General features: G+C 42.2%; 1 long non-coding RNA gene across 6 annotated transcripts in view; it reads right to left on the reverse strand.

The window, feature by feature from the left end:
- The window catches only part of LOC119155250, a 435,215-nt gene that overhangs the window by 14,639 nt on the left and 397,292 nt on the right, over positions 1-23,284 (reverse strand). For 4 of the 6 annotated variants that reach the window (XR_005106649.1, XR_005106651.1, XR_005106647.1 and 1 more), the window contains 7 exons: positions 22,546-22,765; positions 21,359-21,447; positions 18,218-20,822; positions 17,328-17,449; positions 17,085-17,234; positions 9,496-9,586; positions 1,050-4,935 (listed from right to left, as the gene is read on the reverse strand). This is a non-coding gene — a long non-coding RNA (uncharacterized LOC119155250). The remainder of the gene's footprint in view (positions 1-1,049; positions 4,936-9,495; positions 9,587-17,084; positions 17,235-17,327; positions 17,450-18,217; positions 20,823-21,358; positions 21,448-22,545; positions 22,766-23,284) is intronic. The other 2 variants (XR_005106652.1, XR_005106650.1) reach the window with 2 other exon arrangements.

The following is a 23,284-nucleotide window of genomic DNA, read 5'->3' on the forward strand; positions in this document are numbered from 1 at the left end:
ATAGATTATCTCACAAATCTCCTACAGAAGAACAGAGGATGTGATTTGCTCAGGATTTGGCACATTGGCAATGGCATGTCACAGCGAAGGGTTTAATGAATACTGTACAACAGAAAAACAAAATGGGGAGAAGCTTGGTCTGTTGGAGAGGGACTTTCACATGGTGTGAGGGAACCCACCTTCCAACAGTCACATTGACCACTGGCCACATGACTTGCCACTAATATTTGAGCAAATAATTTCCATCAGCTTTCCAGAAAGGCTTCACCAAGCTTAGAAGTTCAACACAACCTGCCTTGAGCTTGCATTTCAGAAGTGCTAAGTACTTATAAAATAGAAAGAGAGGTGTTTACCCCACCTCTGCGGTTGCCCTGTGGGGTCACAGGATGCACTGTGTTACAGAAGTGCAAAGTGCAGTTACTTGTGAGAAGTGTTGAATGCCTGGGGGAGACAAACAGCTGGATAGCTACCCCATGCGCTTGTGCTACTGAGTGCTCGCCTTCATTGCAGAGAGTAAAGGAGGTCTGTGTGGAACCTGCTGCATAATTTACTGTACTGTCAAACATTTACCATGGATAAATTTTAGCCTATGGAATCCAGTTAAAAAGGGCAAGCATATTTTTTTCTGGGACACGAGTACCTCTTGTACCAAACTTAGAAGCTAAAAGCTATCAAAACAAAATCAGACTAATGTCTACATTGACAGGCAGCATTTTCTGGTGACACTGAAAACATATTTGCCAGTTAAAAGAAGTTATTGCCCTTTTCTCTCATTTTAAAATTTGCTTAGGAACACTAGAAACTTGAGAAAAATTCTCTCTCATCTGTCTGACCTTGGTCAAATGCTGAAGAGCAATCATCCACCTGAGAGTGGGACACTGCACATGGACAGCAGAGTAGAGCATGGTTGTACCGTAATTGCCATTCAAAGACACCTTCCTGCTGCTAAATCTCCAATTCTCTTTTTGCAGTATCTCACTATTTACTAAGTAGCCAGAGATAAATATGGTGCTCTAACCTCTATTTCCGCTATCTGCAGGGAGATTTACCTGCCAGTCCAGGCTGTCCTTTCTGGCGTCAGAAGTTGAACAAAGTTCTCCTCGTAGTAACGGAGTTTATCAGTTTGCAATGCCCCTTCCCTTGACCTGTTGGGACTTCTCTTTTGCTAGTGCTTCTGTCAGACCTTGGTCTTCCGTGTGGGGCCAGCGGAGGTCTCAGTCTTCAGACACTTAGGCCAGAACCAAGACTAATAATTCATTTTGCATGCACCATCAAGCAGCAGTTGTCTTTAAATTGTTGACCCAAGGGAAAGGTGCAGGTCAATGGTATCTCTCACAGAAGTACAGGAGGATGGTGGCAGTCTGTAAGACAAAAACCTCACGGATAGTAGCAGACTAGGAGGTGTCTGAGATGGCTCTGGGGCCAGGGAATCGCCCCATGAGCCAGCACTGTTGACGGACAGCTGAGACAGACAACACTAAGACACCTGTATGCTGTTATCTCCACAGTCCACCAAAAGGAGATGTTAATAGTTTCATAATAGCTGTCTTTTTGTCCCAAAGGTGTGGGCTTTCTTTGGTTTTGCGCCTGCGTGTGTGTGTGGGTGATGGCAACTTTTCCTCTTATGTCTAACAGCCTAACAGACTGAAGCTTGCCCAGATAGTGCTGAGAGCATCCAGCTGTTGTAGCAATGTACAGTGTAGCAATGCACAACAGAGGAAAGTAAACAAACCCAGGAAAACAGGGATGCTGCCGCCACAAAACCTGGCAAGCCTGAATGTAAATCCCTCCCGCTCCCTCTGTTCAGGCCATACTCGTTCCTGGAGACTTCAGAAATCGGGTCTTCCCCTCACGCTCACCCAAGATCCAGGGACAGGTTCCACTTCTTTCTGCTGGGCCACCCTGGCTGGGAAGCGAGTTATACATTGAGAGTTTTGTGGGATTTTTGACTTGGTTGACAGCAAAGGCAGCATTAACAGCTAAAATTTAGAGGGCAGAAATTTGTGGGACAAACGGTACTTGAAGCTTTTGGAGGACTGATGCAAGTGGTTCAGTTTGATGCAAATTTCTTGCCAGGCCATTTTATGAGCATTGCCACAAACATCGTCTCCATCTCCACCTCTAGGCACTCCTGACCACAAGCTGAGGTGGTCTCACCTGCAGACCAGGGATGGTGCGGTGCCTGGTGGCAGTGATTGTCATGGAGCTTAAATTTACTATATAGGGTTTCACAGCGCCAGTGGGAAGTATCAGAGGCCTTACCACCACAGAGGGCTGAAAGCATCTGCTTCGGAACAGGAGTCTGGGCAGCTCTAGGTCATGGTTCAGGCTCAGAAAGTAGAGGGTGGCAAGGTTTCACTCCTGGCTATACACAGCTCTGAAATCACTCCCTGCCTCACATCTCCCTTCCCATCTGCAGCACCACGGAAGAGCTGTTGTGCTTACAAGCTGCTTAACTCCTCTCGTGCTTTGGGGTCACATAAATGCCAGGAAAACCCAAACCCACAGAAGTGGGCACGAAAAACCAGCATGCACACCCTGGCTTCAGTTGGCCTGACAGCCCACGTCCTGCTCTACCGCTGCCGCTTCAGGCTCAGGAGTGCATGTGAGTGGCAATGCTGGCTGCCCTCTGCAACCCACTGCCCTGGGTCTGTGAGTCCACAGACTTCAGGGGTCTTGGCAGTAAGGTGTAAAACATCAAGAAGGATGGTCTATTTTCCAAACAGGCAGTCTGAGATCATCTGGATCTTTCCAGAGTGCATGCTTTCTTTTTTTCTTCTTTGTTTTTGAAAGCCAGTATTCATAGGAATTAAGTAGTTGGATGAACTGTAATTTACTACCATAAAGTCCCCTTGCCTGTGTATTTCTAAAGGTAACAACCATAGATGCTGAGACAGCTGCACTTTGGACAAAACAAATGCTTTAAGGCAGTAACAGGATGTAGCTGTAACAAACTTGTCAAAGTTCATAAACAAACACTCATCCATTTAATCATTAATTATTAATCTAATTCTGATCTTCAGTTACTCAAAATGAGCTGTTTAAAAAAAAGTGAGATTTGTTAGTCTAAAGCAATGTTAAAACATGTGTCCAAAAGCAATGCATTGGTTTACTGTGGAACAATCCATCTGTTATTACAAGAAAATTAGGACAGGAAAAATAAACCTTATCCCAGGAAATCAGCCATATGAGACAAGAATCCTTTTGAAACTCCTCCCCCCCCCCAGCCCCAAAATCCCAACCTGAGTGCCGAAGGAGGCAGACAAGCGTTAATGAGCAGGAGTGCAGCCTTCACTGTATTCCTGCCCCTGTAAAGCAGCAGAATTACAAAATGGATGGGCATGAAAGAAATTACAGATTTGCTACAGATATCTGCTGCTTAGTGCCTAAAAATTTAGTTTAAGGGGCCTCTCAGTCTGTGTATGGAAATGAGTCAACAGCAGAAGCACTTCTGACCTGCTTGAAGATTTTTAGCATAATCTCAACTCTTCCAGAAATTAAAACCTTTCCAAGTTAATAATTTTGTATCCTTGGATTTTAGTTATTTTTTTAATCAAAACTGTGTATATTTCAAATCTGTCAAATGACTGGACAAAGCAATGTTAAAAATTCAACTGCACTAATTACTAGCTGAGCAGCATAAAAACCTCTGAATAAATGTCAGTCTAGGAGATAAGCTCTTATCTTAATCTAATGACTCCACAGACTTAATTTGTCAGGCCAGCCTAGTTGATGAAAAACAGGTTTCTATTCTCCAGTGTTAGCAGCCACATCTTTCCAAATCTTTGAAGTTGGATAGTAATACCATCAGTGTCATCCTGCAAAAATCTTGTGACCAAGCCAATTTCATTCCTATTGTCCTGTTACACTAATTAAAGTTGTTTTACCCCCGTTGGTCTGAAATAGGTGAAAATGAAGTCAATTTATTTTTAGATTTGTTACATTCTGGGATAATAATTCTTGCTTTTTTCCCCCACTCTCAATAATGTGTTAATATTTGCAGCACTTTTTTGGTATCAGAAAGCCAGGCTTTTTAGCAGGGCTGCACAAATAGCGCAATGCTATCCCAGGATGATTCCTGCAGTGCAGACAAAGTATGCAAGTATGTGTGTGTGCGCACGCGCGCGTGCGCATGTGTGTTTATTTATGTAGAGAAGAATAATTTTGAGCTCAGGCAATGAATTTGGTTTTAAGAGATGATTTTAGGTTTTGGAAGTTCTTTCCTAAAGGAGCATTTGACATATTTAAAGCTAAATGCACCAAATGTTCATATTGTTTGGACAAAGTGGATTAACAAATAAAAAAAAAGAAATTGGCTGTAGTCAGTGTTTCCAGTCCCCCAGTCTTCAGCTAACCCTTCTGACAGGAACCTGGCAGGCCTTTTATGCACAATGCTGCATTTCAAAGGATACCATTTAAGCATGGTATTCTTTATCCCAATCCCAATATTTAAACAGGGATATACTTGGGTTTAAGGAGTTACTTGCAGGGTGCACTTTATTCTGATGATACCCAGGAAGATTACAAGGTAAGAAAACTTGAGGAAAATAATAGGGTTACGGTGTGATCTACTGAGGCAAATCAGAGAGGCCAGGGGTCAGTCCTGCCTGCTGCTCTGGACTCTGTGGACATTAACATTATTAACAGTATCAACAGTAAATATATCAAACTGGATACTTGCTTTGTTGTATCAGGTTTTATGGCAGTGCAACTGCACTGGCTTCAACAGCATTTCACCAGTATACAACCAGTAAAACAGAGTGGAGAATCAGCCACCTTCTTTTGTATTGCTTCAAAACCGCTGACGCCCAGAGTGGACGGCTCCGAAGCTCACTTTACTCTCCGGGCTGGCAGCAGTACAGCTGTGTATGCAGCACAGGTCATTCTGGGATTTACTCTTTAGAAGCATTTCACTGTCTGGTTGTGAGCACCCTCCTGGATAATCAGGAGTTAATCAGATAGATCACAAATGTCCATCCTCTTGGGTGAGAACACTGCCTCCTCTCAAAATCTAGCCTGGCTAGGACTGCAAGGGGACCACGCAGGCCATGTGCTGGTACATCTACGAAAGTATTTAGGAGCTGGCCCACCTACATTTTCTGTTTCAAAGGCTCGTTTGTGAGCATGGACATGCAGTTCAGTATCTGGGTCCTCCTGGTTATGAGCTGGGTGCCAACACTGCAGCAGTCAAAGCCTTTGAGGCCATGCATGCAGGCCATGTTGCCTAGCAGGGCTTCTTCACCTGCAGCAGTGCAGATTCTTGACAGGAGGACACAGGGATGGTGGGAAGCAGGGTGGGAAGCTTTGCACCTGCAAAACCTTTAAATCAGAAAATGTAGTTACCCCAGCTTGATTGGGTTCTGCATCTGATGTATAAAATGGAATCTCTAACTTCCTGGCTAGCACACCACTGCTTATGGCATTTTCCTGTCTGTTTAGGTCGATAATACGTTTTTCCTTCCTTTTTTGCCCATAGCTATGTAAAGGAGCAGCATCTGCAGAGTAGTGCTGTGTAAAGTGCTCGTGGTTCCAAATGTGACCTGGAAGGACAGGGCTGCTGGATAAATTAGAGGCAGATTTCCACCACTACTTGAGCACCTCTGGATGCAGATCAGTGCCAACTTCAGATTTTTAAAGCTTCCAGGCTCCTTTTTGCCAGTAGGAGCTGGGAACACATGGGCTTTTGAAAATCCCAGAGCCTGAAACATATTCAAGCACTGTTACCTATTGCTTCCTTGGATCAAGACAGCTAAACTGTCTGAAAGCACTGGGCTGCAGTCAGTACCTATCTGACCTTCCAAACTCTAATAAGTGTTTGGTACATGGTCTGCAAGCTTGAGGCCTCATCTGTGCAAAGCTTAAATTATACCCATTGATTTCATCATGGAAGTGATGACCACATCCAAACACGCCAAATTCATTTATTTTAGGGCTATGGCCTGGAATGGCATTTTAAAAATACGAATGAATGGAACCTCATTTCTCCTGCTCTGAGTCAGAGTTTAACACTCTACAGGCCATTCCCAACACAACTGAAACAGAAAATGAACACATTGAAGTGAAATTTTCAAAGTGACATTTGAATCCCCTCTCTCTGACGAAATGCCATCTATTGATCCAGTCAAATGACTGCAGTCTCCATGAGTCCATCCTGCAAAGCCTCCTTGACTGGCTTATTACTGCAATTCTTCAGGTGCACTGTGACCATCTTTCAGTAGAGGACAGGTGCCAGCTATTCAGGTGGAAAAATGAAGACTCCCAGAGATTAAATCCTAGTCCTGGTGAAAGTTATGGCAAACTTCCCAAGGAAACCATGGCTACATGTATCTTAGGATATTATTTCACATCTGAATTGCCATTTGAATATTGACTTCTTGATTTAAGCAGTGCGTTTGACTTGGAATAAACCAATTTATTGCCCTTTCCCCAATAGCTTGAGCATTGAAGGGGTTGGCTCACATGGGAGCCATTCCTCTCGGAGTGGTATGGTGGGATCCAGCTGGCTTGGGTCACTGTGCATGGTCCAGGAGCCTTTGTGGCTTCCTAGCTCCCTTTGCTCATTTCACACCCTCTACCACTTGCTCCTATCACCCCACTACAAAAAAATTATCTGCTCTAGCCTGCAATGGAGCTCTGCTACTTCTAGGCTGCTGCCTACAAGAACAACATGGGGGGCTGAGGAAAACTGAATCCTTGTGAAAGAACAAAACTAAGTCCTTTGTGGGAAAATGTTGTGACTTTTGATTGGAGGGATGTGCATCCTGATCAATTTTCCTAGCAAAGGGGAGTAACTTTAAATATAAAAAGGAGTGTCTCATAGTGAGATACAAAAGTATGAGCTTAGCTGTCAGGCTCAAGATTGGTCTTGATGAAGTAAAGTGCCGACTAGCCAACAATGAACTACCACCCACGGTGAAGCTGCAACAATCTGGGGCCACTTGGCTTGGCTAACTGAAGTCCAAACACTGGCACCACTGCTGCAGGCAGAACAAGCATAGTCAAAAAGAGCAGGATTTCCTTCTTGATTTGCCAATGGAGTATCACAGTTCATACGCCCTGTGTGAGGGTGCGTGGCAGTGTGTGCTAATGCACATGGCTTGCCTTGGCTTTAAATGGTATCTGACTATAAAAGTTAATAGCTTTGATGCAGCATTCCTAAAAGGAAGTGTTTGTCAATTTTGCTATAAGTGTTTGAGTGCAACAGTCTTAATTCAATGTGTCAGATAAGAAAAAATCATGTTGGCTTCTATTTATGATTTATCACTTCTATCTTAGCACAAGAGATGTTTGGAGAGCAAACTAACTCTTCAGTTTGTATTTTGCTTTGCTTTGTTTTTTTATCCATCTAAGCCTTGCCAGGCAAATCCTTAACACTTCTATACCAGTGTCAAATCTGTTGGAGAATGGATGGGGAGGTACATCTGGAACGCACTGAGGTGGTACTTCTGTTAAGTCACAGCTTATGTGACTTAAGGGGAGGGCAGAGATTTGAAGATAGGCAAGAAATGAAGACAAGTTCATGATGGATAGCTGAGGCCTATGCTCCTGCATAGGTCAAGGACAGCTGCGCTGCCACACCCAGGGGAGCACTGATGTCTGCTCATTCACGTGGCCCTTGGGCATATTCGGGATTCTTGAGCTGAGACTGGATAAAGGATGAGCCTAGACCCTCCAGTGACTAACAGAACCACAGGAAAGCAGGGAAACTTGTAGTGAATAAAGAAAAGGTCCTAACACAAGCTATTTTTTCCAGGGTAAAAGGGAACAGGTCATCTCAGGAATTTGGGTAAATTTCTTCGTTTAGATTCTGCCCAAAATGCTGTTGATAACCTGGGCCAATATGGGTGGAGAGTTGTCTCTTATACCTGCAGGTTGGTTACCAACTCTCCAGTAGCACCAAAGCAAACAGAAGAACTGGATGTATCATCTTGGTAATGTTACCATCTGGTCATGACTGCTTTTCAAGATAGTGACACGCATGGGGCCAAAATGGGTAGAAGACTGGGCTAACCTCCGTTGTTCCAAAACATGCTACATTGATGATTTAGAATGGTTGCTGAAACATTTGTGTTAAGCTTCTGCTTTTACAGTAGTACTGTGCAATACAGAGAATGACCAGCTTTGTGGAGATAACGCTGGCTTCCCCTCTGCAGGATGCTCTCTCCCCTCCCATTTTGGCCCTGGTTAAGTGCACAGCAAAGATTTTCCACTTCTGTTTCAAAGGGAACCAATAACTATTTCCTCTGGTCTTCACAAGTTGTTAGGGGCTCAAACAGCTTCCCTGCACTCTTGGGAGAAAGGGTAGATAATATAGGGAATGGAAGAGCTACACTGACTCTTGGGACTAACAGTAGAGGTGCGCCCAGTTAAAGGACTTAGCGGGGGGCCTCAGATTTGCTTGCAGAGTCCTGTCTGTCTTTTCTCGCGATCAAAGCGACTGTGAGAAATTGTGGTTTTCAATTCATTTTTTTTGCATATGGGAAGAGGATGGCTTTGTGCAATGGCTGTTTAAAAATACTTCAAAAGAACTTGAATCAGTCCATGGCTGCACTATATACAAATTAAAATAATTGATTTTTGGCAGCCTTTTAGGAGATCTATAAATTAAAGGGATCACGTTTCTGATACGTTTTGGGGGACTTTATTTTATGTTGACTTTCAGAGTGCCCTGCCTCCCAGAGCTGGAAGTCAGCCACCAAACCAGAGAGAGAGCTTCTCACTTTCATTTGCTCTGCCCTCCTGTCATAGTAGTCACTGGGTCTCCTTCAGGAGTGCCCATGGTCACAGTAGGTCCTGGACCTATGCCAGCTCTGTACCCTTTCCTTTCATTTCTGCTTTGAGAACTTTACATTGAGAAACAGAAACTGCCCCAAACTCAACAAGAACCACCTCCCTAGGGAATTAGTTTATTCCCCTTTTTCTCCATCAGTAGAAACTGATACCTTCACCCAGTTTGTGTTGCACCTGGGCTGTCCCCATTTTGTGTGCTGATGGCAATGGGTTCAGCTTTATCTGTGATGACCTAAAAATAGCGCTCAATTAACATTGCATTTCAAGAATTGGAAAATTTCCCAGAAGTCCATTCTTTTTTTCTTTTTCTGTTTCATTACATTTTACAGTAATAATACACAAGCCTGTAGAAAACATGACTGGTAATGAAAAAATGTAATTAATATAAGCAGTGTAAAGCATTTTTTTTCCCTCTGTTGTCCTTGCAGAAAATTACTGCTTTAAACTGAGCAGGATGTGAAAATGCATAAAGCAAACAGTAATACGCTGTGGTTTGTAAATATCTTATGCAAAATAGTTAAGTCAACTGCTGTTTATTTTTCTTACTTTGTGTCACAAGCTCTTACTTTCTTTTGTTCATTACTTTTTCCATTTGTTCTCTTTTGGGGGCTTGCTCTCTTTCATCTTAAGGAAGCCACTGGCTTAACTATTTTTTTTTTCTGCTACAGCTAATTCAATCAAACATACAGGACAGGCTTTTCTTACCATCTCCTCCTGTTTGCTGGCTCTGAAATGCAGCAAAAGTGTAGCAAGCCAGGTCCCCACCATCCTGAGGATGTGCTCTCACTGTTTTAGTCTTTAAAAAAAAAAAAAAAAAAAAGGAAATCACTCTTTTATCCTACAAACAAACAAGTAATTATCCCAAATCCTGCAATAGCTTTATGACAAACTGGAGCATTCCTGACTATTACTGTAGGATTCTGTAGTGTTTTTTACAAGGCTGCCTGGTCACAGTTCTGGAATGGGCTATGAGCTATACTCAGTCAACATTAACTAGGATGGCATGGTATATGCCAGCTCTCCTTAGGATATTTCTCTCTGGCTATCTGTAGAACTTGTAATACCCAGCGATATCTGAAGGTCACAGCAGAGTTTCTGAGCTGAAATACAAAACAGCATTCCAAACACATCTTCTGCGGCCAGACAAGAAACTGCTTATGGTTTATTTTCCCTCCCCCCTCCCTGCAGCTGACATCCAGCATTAGTTATTGTTTATTTTTGTCTTGTTCCTGGTTCTAAAGGTTTCCCTTATGGCCATGGTTTATGTGAACTTTCAGATATCACTCGGGGCTTCTCTGCCTCATCCCTTCTGATGTAGCTGGTTCCCCTGTGAAGGTAGGTTTCCCCAGCTGAAGATCTGTGCCTCTCTCCTGTGGCATTCTGTGCAGCCATTTGGAGTCCCAGATGTAGGAAATGAAATAATCCACGCTCATACAGTCATGAAAGTGCCCATCTGGCACACAGGAACATCACGCATTGGAAGCACACAAGCGTGAGCTCACTTTTGTTATGGCATTTCATAAACAGAGATGCAGGGAGCCAGCAAGTAAGGTCCTTTGGATAATAACAATCGTTTCCACCACGCGTTGTGTTTAAAAAACAGGGAAAGAAAAAATCAAGACAAACTGGAAGGATTTGCTCTGAGGCTTTTGAGGAGAATTTCTACTTATAAACGTTTTTTCCCAGTGGCCTGCTGTGCTTACACCTCTCTGGTCTCTCCTGCTCTCTATGTAGATGTAAGACAATGGTGACAGTTGAAATGTAGCCAGTTAACTCTTGGTTAGCTCTGAAAGCTCTTCTTCCTCACTGTTCAGTTAAAGAAAGGAAATATTAGATCATACTTTAAAAAGTGAGTTCTATAAAAACAAATTGCATGTTACTGCTTTCTTATCACTACATAAACCCCACAGAAACAGTCTAATAAATGACCTCACCACTCAATTTTGAAGTATACAAATTAAAGACAGCAACAGATAAGCCAAGAGAGATTAATGTACAGTGTGTGCGCCTGTATGTGTGTGTTTGCATGCCTTTATGAGGATATACCCATATGCTGTTGACATTCAACCTCTGGAATAATAATTAGGGGAAAAGGCAGATGTGTAAATTCATCTTGCTGAGCAGCGTATATATGTTGCACTAGTCCTTGATTAATTCAGGGCTTGAACACTATTTACTCCAAGACACAAGGTTTCTGTTGGGATATGTTAGCTAATAAAGGGGTTGAATATGAGGAAACAATGAACAGCCCAAAACGATGGACTAAGTTCAATACCGGTAAGTAAAAAGCAAGGTTATTTATATTATTTCAGCTTTGTAAAGTAATTGAAAAAAGACACCCTAGGCATTTTGTTGGATGTCACTGCATGCTGTAAAGAAATCTTGGGATGTATTAAACTTCTCAAAAAACCACCATTAGCCCTTCTGACAGTGCTCGATCTTCAGAGGGATTGCTCCTCAAAGGGGTGAGATTTTTAAGGTCAGGAAAGAGCAGACAGAGGTGTCAGGTCTCCTGAACCACTGCTGGAAAACCATGCCCATTCCAAAGTGGGGGCCTGGGTATGCCAGGGGCAAGGGCATGCCACTCCATGGTTTATGAACATTATAAATTATGGATAATAGGAAAAGAAAATAGTCTCTGCATTTTACATGAGCCATTTTTGTATTTTATTTGGCAAACAATATCTGGTCAGTATATTTTAAATACTTCAGTGCTAAGTTGGGAAAACAAGGAGGTGTTTGTAAATATGATAGACCATTACAACATACCGCTTCTCATTTGAAAAGTCATTTGTGCAAGAAATGATTATTGACCCATGATATGTAAATGATTGAAATGCAGAAATTAATATTTGGGTCAACTCATGTATTTTTCAACCATGAAATGAAAAGCTCAGTATTCACATTCCAATTCATACATTAAAGCATTACAGCACTATTACTTGGCTATTGTATTAATTTATTATTGTCTTAGTTAATGACATACAGAGTTATACCCCTACTTTCAAATGAGGAAAAGGCGTTGCTATGCCACAGTATTGTTTCAGTCCAGGAACGTCCCTTAGTCTGGACTCTTCCTGTACTGGTGACAATAAGCCAAAATCACAGCTGAGGGAAGCAAATAAACAGTGCTGCTTGCACTAAGGAGGTTTTGGCCCTAATATACCTTAAATGTTGCAGCGGGAGAACTGGCTCCTGCATTGCAGCTCCTCTGTCCCCACTGGGCTTGATTCTCATCTCCTTCAAGTAAGTTTTACACAGGTGTGATGTTTCTTATTTACGGCAATTAATCCAGAAATATAAGTCAGCACAGGATCGGTGCATTTAGTACCCTAAAGTAGTTGTCTTTCGGTTTCTTATTCTAAGGGGTTTTGTATCTGCACCCCCTTTCTCTTTCCCTGAGCGGTGGGGAAGTCAGTGGGAGTGTGGGTTTTCTAACTGGCACATTTGTCCTGAGGGAACCACAACTGGCCCCTCAGCCCAGAGGGACTTCTGTTACAACAAATTCAGTGCTCATGAGACATGCCAGGTTTTTAGCCTCAGAGACTCAGGTGCTCTCTTTCTCCCTAGAAGGAGCGTCCCAAGACATGAAGCAGCGTTTCAACCTTAGTCCATGCTACGCTCAGCCCCCGAGGTGGCGAGAAGGCAGCCCCATGACTCTGCGATGAGGTACTTCATCAGCCACTCAGTGCAAAGGTGCTTAGCTGAGGTTGTCAAGACGGGACAAGCTGTGCAAGCTAAACCTACAATATGGTTGGCTCTTGGGCTATTATCCATTGCATTTCAATTCCATTGGCTACCAGGCATAGCTGGATTGAGTCTGATTTAAGGTCAAACATCCAAATAATTCATTAGTATCCTATAAACCATGTGTTCCATCTTCAAGGCTTTTTATGCAAAAGTAAACAAAGCTTCATTCTTTGTGCCACAGAGTATTGCATCCCTTGATGAGTCTATCTCCTTAAAGAGATGTATAATTTAAATACAAATAAATGTATGAGTGAAACCCATGTAGAACAATATTCATGATAGACAAAATGAATGAAGAAGAGATGGGCAAAACAATTTAGATAATACCCGAAAGCAAAGCATCACAGCTAAATCAGGATTAACCCATGAAGCATGATGTGCTTCATGAAATGACTTTGGTATGGTCTAAAAACTACGGCGACTCAAATGATTTAAGCAGGGCAGTATTCATCAAAGTTGCTCCAGCATTTGTATCTGTTATACACATATTGGGTCATGTCTATGAGAATGGACCCGATTTTTGTTTTTAAAGTTAAAATTATATATAATTATATTTGCATATATTTTATAGAGAAAACATTAATATTTTTTCTAGGTAAAACAATTTTATATTTTAGATACAAGTTATTTTACGCAGCTTTAAACAGCAATAGACCCAGCTCTACATGGCTTGCAAGATAAGGAAGTACCAGTATAAGAGCATGTTTGGGTGGCGAAGAACAAATGTGGTTCCCCCAGCACTATATAAAATGGTGATGGAGATGAAGCAGAGGCAGTGGTGGTGTTCAGTGATGTAGCTGCTGCCCTCATGGTGTGCTTTAGAAACTGCCCACACCGGCCAGCTGCAGGGAGGCGTGACACCCTCTTGGTCCTGCCCAATTAATCGTCCTCTGGTTTTTCTTAGCCTCTGGTGCAAAAGGCAGACCCAGATGACTAATTCTGGCAATAAAGGCCCTAGCTGCCAATGAGACCTCCCTTTGACAGGGGTGTGATTTGGTTTTAATTTTCTTGTGGCCCATTCGTTTATTTGAGGCTAATGGCTGACATGAATTATAGCATTAGAAGGGAGAAGCACGATTTGTACTAGCAGCCTAACAAAGATGGCATGTCCACCAGGGGTGGCAGGGACAGAGGGTGCAGTTTCTTAATGCTTTGACCACAGGAGAAAAAGAGAGACTGGCAGAGCCTCTCCTCAAAACCCAGTGCCTTCCCCCTGCTCATTTGGAGGGCAGCATCAGCTGAGAGCACAGCCAAGGTGTAAGCGGAAGAACATGTGCTATTTTGCAACGGATTCATGTGGGAGTCTCAAACCGACAAGGTGATGATTACTGTGGCCCCAGCCAAGCACTGCCTTTGTTTAACTTTACTAGTATGAGTAAGCTAATTGGCGTCACTGGGCCCGTATGTGTGCTTAAAAGTTATGGCCGTGTTAAAATGCTTTGGTGGGTCAGGGAATAATGGGTGTTTAGCACCTTGCAGGACACAGCCCTGGGAGCAAGCCTTACCATGACCTTCTGCAAAGTGGAGGGTGTGTTCCCAGGGCCTGATTTTGTTCTGCTTGTGGCTGCACTGCCCCACGCACTCCACAGCCGCATAATGCTGGGGATTGTCTAAATCATGAAACAACATGTTGTACCAGGGCAGCCAAAAACAACAATAAAATTAGCAGGAGCCAGTCCAGCTGACTCTATGAGAAGCTGCAGAGTTTCAAAATTAATCTCAAATTTACCTCTAACCCTGAAAACAAAACTAATTGCAGAATGTAAGGCTCCCTGAACATGTTAGGGAACTTGATGGGAATACCTCAGAAAAAACACAAACACTTTAGATAAAGCCCCCATTTTAATTGTATCAATTCTGCCAATTAATGATAATGGAAGAGCAGTCCAATTAGCTAAATAGCTAATAGTTTTATCAAGCAGAGGCTGGCAATTTAAAGCAAACAAATTCTTTCTAATTTTATCCCCTTGCACACCAAGATGTTTAAAGGATAATGGGGGATCCAATAAAGGATATTGCTCAAATAGAGCTACATTTAAATCGCCTAATGGCTTTAAGAGTTTTACCCCAATTAACAAAGAAGAAACATGAACATCCAGTGACTTCCAGCATAGTATCTAAAAATCTTCATTAAAAAAATAACATATTCTCCAACTAAGGGCAGAATGGAAAACATCACTGACTTTTCTCTTAAAAACACTGAAATCTCCCAAAACAAAGGCTCCTCTGTAACAGCAGAAGTATCAGAGAAAAAGGACTCTTCTGTCTAAGCCCCAGTATATAAATCATCTTCAAAGTATGGTCATTAGTTTTAACATAACTGTGGATTTGAATAAAGGAGATTGACCTATCTAACATATTTAAGACCAAATCCTACTGTTACCTAAATCTGAAATAAGTTAAGGCTATTGAAGAGAATCAAAAGCCTTTTCAAAATCAATAGCCAGAACAAATTCCTCATGATCATAATTTTGAGGATAAAAAATCCATTAAAGTGATGTCTTTGATTGCTATTAATGAAGCAATCTGGAATAAATCCAGAGTGATCCATATGGATAATTGAATCTCTCATTTTCTCACATTTTACAGGGCTCAGATTTGGGGCCTGATTTATATGACAGTGATGGGCAAAAGGCTCCTTCGCTTTTGACGCTGGGCTGCCCAGCCTGGACAGTTGATGGCAGGGTCTCTGAAGGGAGCTAGAGGAGCCCTGCTCTCGATGCTCATAGAAAGAAGGGCTCAAATAAATTCGCTTCTGGTCTCCACCACAGATCCCCAAATACCTCTCCTTCAGTGTAGGTCTTGTGGAAGTTACTGTGGGCTGCAGAAACCACCAAGGTGCTGCTAATTAACTGGCACAAACCTCCCTTCCCCGTATCCCCCACACCCCTGGTTGCTCAGAGGTGTTTGGCACTCTCAGTGTCCTGCCAGGCTCAACAGAGACAGGGATGTCACCCATGGGCAGAGGTGGCCTCCAGGAAAGCTCCAGGTAAAACCTTTTTCTGCAGCTTAGCTGATTTTTGCAAGGAGGGAGAAGGACTTTTCCTCACTGTTAAGGTCCTGTTTCCCCAGCTAAACAGTAAGAGATTTAGGCTTCTCCCTCATTTTTTTGAAATAATGCCACAAACCCAGAGGCAACGTTCCCCCTCAGTCCTGAAGCTGTGGCCAGGTCACCCCACCCCAGGGTGGGGTGGGTGCAGAAGGGGCCCTGCTCCTCCCTACGCCCTGCCACAATGCTGCCCTAGGAGCTTTATTGCTGTCCTCCTCTGTCAGACTCTTTCCAGACAGGAGATTCCAGCACCTCACCCCTCAGCACCAATTTTATGGCCTCCAGATATATCCTAACCAGTCTCTTCACCCACTAGCAGTCCCACTCGCCCTTCCCTGCACACCCTGCTGCCAGCCAGGCCACCTCCATGAGTCAGCCTGCCTTCCTCCCTCCCCTCGCCCTGCATCTCTTCTCCCACCTGGTTGTCATCTTCCCTGGTACCTTGGTTTCTCCTTGCAAAGTTGACCACCCCTATTTCTGGTTCCCTTGGAGTGGCTAAAAAATTTACCAATTAGCCCAACAACAGATTTTGAAAATTTCAGCAGAAAACCACTAGTGCTAGAAAGGAATACAGAGATTCCATTTGTGACTTTGCTTTTTTGCTGCCTGTAATGTCTCTCTAGGGTAGGTGCCCACCTCCTTCACCTTCCCCAAAAGTCAGTTGCCCGTGGTCTGGAAACTGTCACATCCTGCAAAATGCTCCTGGCCCCGTGCCACAAGGCCAGGACTTGGCCTCCAGCCTTGGAGCAACACTGTTTCAGTCAGAATTCAATAAAGTACTTGTATTATATGAACCTGGTAGGAATTGATTGTTATTTGAAACCAAATTTTAGGTTTCAAACAAGGACAAAAAAGACAGCAGGTCAATACACCTCGTACAGGTACCACAGTAGGTCAGAAAGATTATTATCACCCTAAATTATCTTTGAGTCTAATTTCACAGGTGTAACAGCTCCTTTTCCTTCTAATCTACTGACTGCACACTGAAGGCAAAAGCTCAGGGGTTTGGGTTTTTTTTATATATTTTTATCCAAAGCAGATGCAGAAAGGTGTTTATAAAGCTGAACTATAGTAAGCAACAGTAACTAACAGAACCATCTGTCTCTCCAACAGCTGAAATTATATATAATAGCTTTCACTCTAACTTCACAACCAGCTGATAGTCTCCTGTTGCTCCCACCCCTGCAACTCTTTTTTGCATTTAGTTGCCACTAAAGCCCATGCAACTCTGAGCTGGCTTCTGCTACGAGGACTGCTTCTGTCATGTCAGCCAACTCAATGGATCCATGTCTCAGAGGTGCCTCTTTGTAAAAGGGTGCCCTCGGGTGACCAGGGTCGATAGAAATTGCTGCTTTTCCATATGACACTGCAATTAGGATAGAAGATGTCACCTTTCTACCCTTATTAAAAATGACGTAAACATAAAAACATTAGACCAAGCACACTAGGTTGAACAAAAATCTAACTATTACAATATTTTATGTCCGTTACTTACCAGTTCAGAAGTGGAAGTGTAAGACCAGGTCAAAGGCTGCAGTTTCAAAGGCAACATGTATCCTTCTGGCAATCTTTGGCTTGTCCAGAGCTGTAGCTGGTAGGGTTACCAAAAGCTTCAAGCTAGACTGTAGGCCAGTTGTTGACAATTCTTGGGAATATATAGATTTCTGTTATCATTTTAGAGTACAAGTAACTTTTTCCCCCTACTCTTTAGAGGTCTGAAATGATACCTGCAACTCACCTAAAAGGATCACTCGTTTTTCATTTCCTCAAATCATTTAATGGGCTTGAATCTGAGAGGTGAAAGCAGACTCTTCACCATGAGCTTTCTGGAACTTCTGCAGACAGTAGCTCTGGAAACACCTGTGAAATGTTAAGAGGATTGTCAGGTAAATTGGGAGAATTCAAGGAACCTGAACCAGCATCAGCAACTTCAGCATTCTCTACTGGTGATGAGAATAACTATTCACAACCAACATTTGCCCTTGCAGATGGGTGCTTCCAATAGCAAAAGTGCTAAGCCCTGGCATTTGTAGGATGGCTTGAAGACAGTGGAGCAGGCTCCAGGAAGCTTGCTAGCTAACGCAGCCCAGCCATGTGACAATCTACAATGACCACAGATCAGCTCCTACGTAAGCCAGACATCTAATTTAAGGGGTGTCCTTAGACAATTATTTGGAAGATTCAGTAGGGAAATTTGACCTGGAAAGTGAAATGCCTTTCACTTGTGTAGAGGCAGTGTCTAAGATGGAAGGAGCAGGGAATGGGGCAGGGGTAGAGGAGCATTCAGGGTGGAATGATTCAGACTGCTGAGCCTTCCTGTCATGGCCCTGACACAAAAGAACTCTTCCACCATGAAGTAAAGCTATCAAAAGTAAGATTTCTTCACAGCCAGCCAGGGTAAAAGAAGGGATAGACGTAGTGTTCTTCCTGATGTTAAAGAGTCTCTACTGACAACGCTAATGGGCAACATAGAAAATCACAGTCACAGCATTTTCTTTAAACGCCTCTGTCACTAGTAAGCTCAGGGACACAGACAGAAAAATACAAATGCAGTTATGAATTCCATTAGCTTTTCTGAAACCAAAGGAATTTTACCACCAGAGAAGAACAAATTCTGCTCCTACTTACAGTGACGTAATTGCAGGAAAGCTGACAGAGTACTACTAACTCAGGTACCAGAAGAATCTGCTTCGAGCTCCTGGAATGTATGTTAGGCTGTGCTGAGCAGCTGTAACTATCTCACTACATTGAATAAGAGCAAGAGAGAGAGAAAGGCCTTTTATGACATTCTAACCATTAAAAAGAAACCCAAACACAGCTTATTTTTGTAAATAAATGTATTACCTGAAAAATAGTCGCACACACTCATTTGCACAGTATTTGGTATACATCTGTGCTCTTCAGTAGATTATACCAAACTTTAAGTATTTCATATAATTAATGCCAATATGCTTTATTTATTTTTTATAAAAGAAAACAACTTCTAATTAGCCTTTTTGATGCGTAAAACTTCAGTATTTCTCCCTAGTGTTTTCCAAATCAGGTTCCTTTCTTTACACTCCTGCACAAAGAGTGAGTGTGAGGCTTATGAACCACTTAAGTCTTATTTTGAAGACAGTTTAAATTGCATGTACATGATAACTAAGTCTTGAGCCGGCCCTTAACATGGGGTGAGGTTCACCTACTATGAGCAATGTTGGAAGTCCACATAGTATAAACTGGCCTTGTAACAAGTCAAACATTCCGATTTCCCACTAAATTCTTTCATAAATACTTTTCAACCAAAGCAAACCCTACTTGCCTTCACTGAACCTCTGGAGAGCCTTTGGGAAGAACAAAACCTTCACAGCAGTGACATTCAGAGGCTTATCACAACATGCCAGGGACACAAGTAAATCTCAAGCAGTAAAAGAGTACAACTGTGGTGAGCTACCTAGATTTAGCAATAAAGAAGGTCAAGGTGCTCTCTTTTTTGTACTAGTCAACCCTGCAGAAAGGCCAGACAAATTAAGAAGTTTTTGCCAAGCCAAAGGACTGGTTCTATCAGCAGCAAGTAGCACGAGGATGGAAAGCTGAGTGTACAGATTCCCTGGTGTTACCACCTACCCCTCTTTTTCCTGGGAGAAACTCAGCACTGAATTTACATTTACACAAAACCATGGCACGAGACTGACCAGATGCCTGTTGGAAGCAACAGGAATATTTTCCCTTTGCTTTGGGTCTTGGCTAAGCTCTAAATGAAATCAGAGCTAGACCTGAACTGTGGAGGCATACAGGAAAAAGAAATTATGCCTCTCTATTAAATTGGACAAGCAAAGTGCTTTATTGGGTGCTGAAACAAGATGTGAGATTCCATGACAAGCTCAGGTTGCTTTTCTTTCCCATGTAGCTCTCATTTAACACAAAGATGCTTATTATCTTATTTTCCATATCATGGGGCCCTCGACCCTGAGCAATAAATATAGTATCTTCCCTAGAAGCGTAAAGGGCCTGCTTTATAGCCTTGGCAAGAGAGTGTACATTGGACTTATTGGTTGATTTGTTAATTCAAACAAGAATAGCAAACTCCTAAAATTTTGGCCAAATTAACATCTTTTTGGCTGCTCCAATGAGCTAATATTGTTGTGGAAACCTGGAAGCAGTAGTCAAGTCTTTGATGATTTATTTAGTTGGAGTCATCTAGTAGCTAATTGTCTGCAATTTTTAACCTCATTCATGTGCACTGCTGATTCTTCTTCCAGCATCTGCAGTATTCTCCTTAAGCTTTCTTAAATCTCTGTATGTAACATTTCCAGACGGCAGTTCAACTCTATCACAAATATTTTTATGAACTTGCCAAACCACATCCAAGATCTTCAGACTCAAAAGTTAAAGATAAAATCATCCTCAGAGGGCACCTCACCCTTCTCCACCCAGGCACATGAAAAAACCCCAGCTTTAGGCTCCAACATTTTACATTCATAATGAGTCACAGCTTAGTTGCTGGGGTTTTTTTTTTGTTTGTTTGTTTGTTTTTTGGGTCTTTTTGTGGTGGAATTTTCACCTTTCCATTCTTCTCCTGGATTTTTCACCTTGGATCCATATCAAAAGAGAGAAAATACTGGTGAACCATGTAAAAGGCCCATCTATCTTTTCTGTCTGTACTGCAGATCTTACCATCTCTGTAGTGCTGGCCCTAGTGAAGTGTGTGCCTGTCAGTCATTGCAGATGTACCATAGGAAGAATGAGTGATGACTAGGCAGGGAGGTTTTGGCCAGAAGTGCAGATGACTTTTGTACCACATTGGCAGTAAGTCTTAGCAGAGATCAGAGCTAACTACAATGCTCAAGACATTTGATGACTGTAACCTAGATCTTCCTGGGTAAGTTCAAAGAAGAATCTGATTCATTGTGTGGTTCTGTTTCCACCATGGTTTAAGGATGGTCCTGAGGTCCCGATGTCTGTTAAGTCATAAAAATATAACAGTTCTAGTCAGATTTCTAGATAATCTCATGTGATTCTTCATGAGACAAGTTCTTCATGTTGATTTTCTGCATTCAATTATTCTGGTGCATGATTCAGCAATTGTCACCTGTCCCTTTTGGGGTTGTTTCATGCCATGAGTGGACAAAGAGCTCTTTATATCTGGTTTCTGTCTCCTATTTGTATGTTCATGAAGAAGCCTGAGTCCCTCGAGAGATGGAAGATAATCTATTTGGGCAATATTATCAGCATCATCTACTATGGTCCATGCCTGCAGGAAGATATTTTTGAAAAGACTAAGTTCTATTTTGCTAATGTAGCCATTGCTTGAATGTAAAATATAATTAAAGTACCCACCCAGGGTGTATGTTGTTGTGTAATTTTATAACACTACGTCTAGATGAGTGTTGGCATTCTACCTACGTACTTAACCCCACCCAGGAATGTTGGTATTACACAATTACACACATCCTGTTGACTAATTACATAATAATTAGTATTTTTAATATTCAAAGATGCACTCAAATTGGTTAGACACGATTATATGTCACTGCAAACTAAAAAAACCCCATAACAAATACACGTAGTGAGCAATGCCGTTCAGACAGCTTACTGAGCATGGACTTATCTTCCAGCAGACAGCACATAATACTTCACATATCATACATTTTAAACACAGTTGGCAGACCTTCCCTCCCCCACTGTTACTTTGAGTTACACCTGCTTTATAAAACTGTTAAAGTAATTTTGTATTCAGCACAATTAGAATTTCTGTAGCCTGCCTACTTCTGACTTATGATCACTTACCATGACCAGGGATAATTTTTGGCTGAAAAAGCACTGTGACGAGCCTGGGAAGGAAGACTGTTCTTTGCAATGGCAATTCTGGAAGGAATCTGGAAAATGCACTTTAAGTTAGCAATTACCTACAAAAATATCCCAAATACTGTTGTTTTAAGAAAGCACTACTGATGAGCCCGAGCCACTTGGATTTGGAACAGATTTTCCACAAACTTGAGTGGAGCATCTTGATCTGGGCTCTTAGTTCTCATGATAGAGATGAGAGGCCAGATGCAAAGTCTGGCTCACCATTTGGATTTGGGGGCTTTAATATCACAGACTTTTTACTGCAGCCAGGTCTTACATGTACTTACAAAACTGTTTAAGTTACATAACTTATAAACATATTGTTAATCTTAATTCAGTCAAAATTCACAGAAGGTGGTACAGAGGCCAAGCTCTGGGTCTTGCCCAGGGCAGTTTTATTAGCTGCTATGCGCCCAGTGGATTGTATATGATGTTTCAATAGCGTTTCTGGCTTGCCATTCTTAATTTCACTGGACCCCCTAGTTGACCCCCATAGACCTTTATGATGGAAAATACGGACTGTCTTCCCAACTACATCTATGTGTTTGTGGGGCAATAGTAAAAAGCAACAAACATTTTGCACATAACTTCATTCTTTTTCTCTTAATGAATGTGATTTTAAACTTTTCAGTTACTGTGGCAGCAAATGATTTCTCAAGGCCTTGAGAACAAATGGCTGCCCAGGGGTTTCTTATTGGACTGTTTCTCTTTTCATGGGGCAAGAGGTTATAGTGCAAGACCAGCTTCTTTACTGAAGAGCAACTTCTTTCTGCCCTGGCAAGTTAAAAGTTGGCATTTTAGTCTAAACATTTGCCCCTGCCATGCAGTTATTTTTTAGTGAACCAAGACATCTATGAAAGCAAACTGAGGCTGTTTGGAAGGAGCAGGATGTAAGGCTGCTGAATAATGCTTAGTTCAGGGTCAGATGCAAAGTAGCTTCACAACGGTCCCCTCCCCAGAGCCTCAGCAACCCCTTTTCTCTACCCCAAGCAGCAGCAAAAAAGTCAGTACACTACTGCATTTCTCTGTGTCTGGAAGACACTTAAAAAGAGACCAGCTTTTTGAATTTGTAACCTGGTTTTCTGTAACTTCTAAAGGCTTTTCTTTTATGTTCACTGCATTCCTACCTGGTGTGCTTCATCCATGACTCTGGCAGACAACAAATTTCTGTGGGACAGGGGAACCATCCTCACCTATACACCTTGGTCACCGCTGGCAAGCACACAGCAATCTGATTTCACCTTGAGAACCAGTGTTTACCCTGAGAGCCGTTGCTTGAGGAAACCATTCTTCCAACATGAAGCCCCCATCGATGTGATCGGTCAAATCCGTCTTTTCCCTTATTTCCTAAAGAAAAAGAAAGCCACAATGAACTTATGCACTTTGTAATTTCCACCTAACAGAACTGCTCTGGCTCATTTGCATATATGATGAACAGTATTTCATTATTGAAAATAATCCAAAACAAAAAATTGCACCTGGCTGACAACATAAGACCAACTTGCTTCCTGATGCGATTTTAAATGGCTGAGATATTAAAACACTGAAAAACGGGGTTTATAATGGAAATACTGACAGACTATTAACTATAGCAGCACTGCTCTAATAAATGGAATAGCCTGTCGTAATCTCTAGTTCATAAATATGCAAATACAAGGCAGAGGATTTGCTCCAAAGGATGTCTCTATAATTTTAACTGACCTTTACTGATACTAAATGAGCCTGTTGCTTCTGGTTTTGAGCATTAAATAGAAAGTACATGGAATCCTTTCTCTCTGCATCCAAGGCCCACTCTGGTTCCCATCAGCGCCAATGGCAAAATCCTCGCTACCTTCAACAGGAAAAAATCTGGCCTCAGAACATCTA

Source organism: Falco rusticolus, chromosome 11, assembly GCF_015220075.1.
Source record: "Falco rusticolus isolate bFalRus1 chromosome 11, bFalRus1.pri, whole genome shotgun sequence".
Classification (NCBI taxonomy): domain Eukaryota; kingdom Metazoa; phylum Chordata; class Aves; order Falconiformes; family Falconidae; genus Falco; species Falco rusticolus.